The 357-nt window shown below is 35.6% G+C and overlaps 1 protein-coding gene across 1 annotated transcript in view; it reads left to right on the top strand.

The window, feature by feature from the left end:
- Positions 1-357, top strand: part of LOC119587851 — a gene marked incomplete at its 3' end in the record, with an annotated part of 46,176 nt that overhangs the window by 43,170 nt on the left and 2,649 nt on the right.

Raw genomic sequence — 357 nt, 5'->3', positions numbered from 1 at the left:
TGAGTAAGTGAGAGGGCGAGATAGATTAAATAGATTGACTGAGAAAGAGAGAAAAGAAAGACAAGGTATGAACATGAGACTGGATGCTTGCACTTAAATACCGCTCCGTTTTTTATGACTCATCTGATCATGAAATTAGCCATCTAGTGACTGTAACGGGAAAGGTAAAGGTTCTGTTGATTTTGTTTTTCTAATAATATGTGGAGTATTTTCAAAGGCAGGTATTTATAAGCAAGAAAATGAGATGTTTAAATATACGTTGTTAAACATAGATAAGATTGCAATAAGTTGATAGTAAGAGTATATAAAGCTATTGGATTAATAATCATGAAACCACACACCGCGCGCGCGCGCGTG

Source organism: Penaeus monodon, chromosome 23, assembly GCF_015228065.2.
Source record: "Penaeus monodon isolate SGIC_2016 chromosome 23, NSTDA_Pmon_1, whole genome shotgun sequence".
Taxonomy (NCBI): Eukaryota; Metazoa; Arthropoda; class Malacostraca; order Decapoda; family Penaeidae; genus Penaeus; species Penaeus monodon.
Note: the sequence above shows the minus strand (reverse complement) of the source record. Positions and strands in the feature narration are given on the sequence as shown.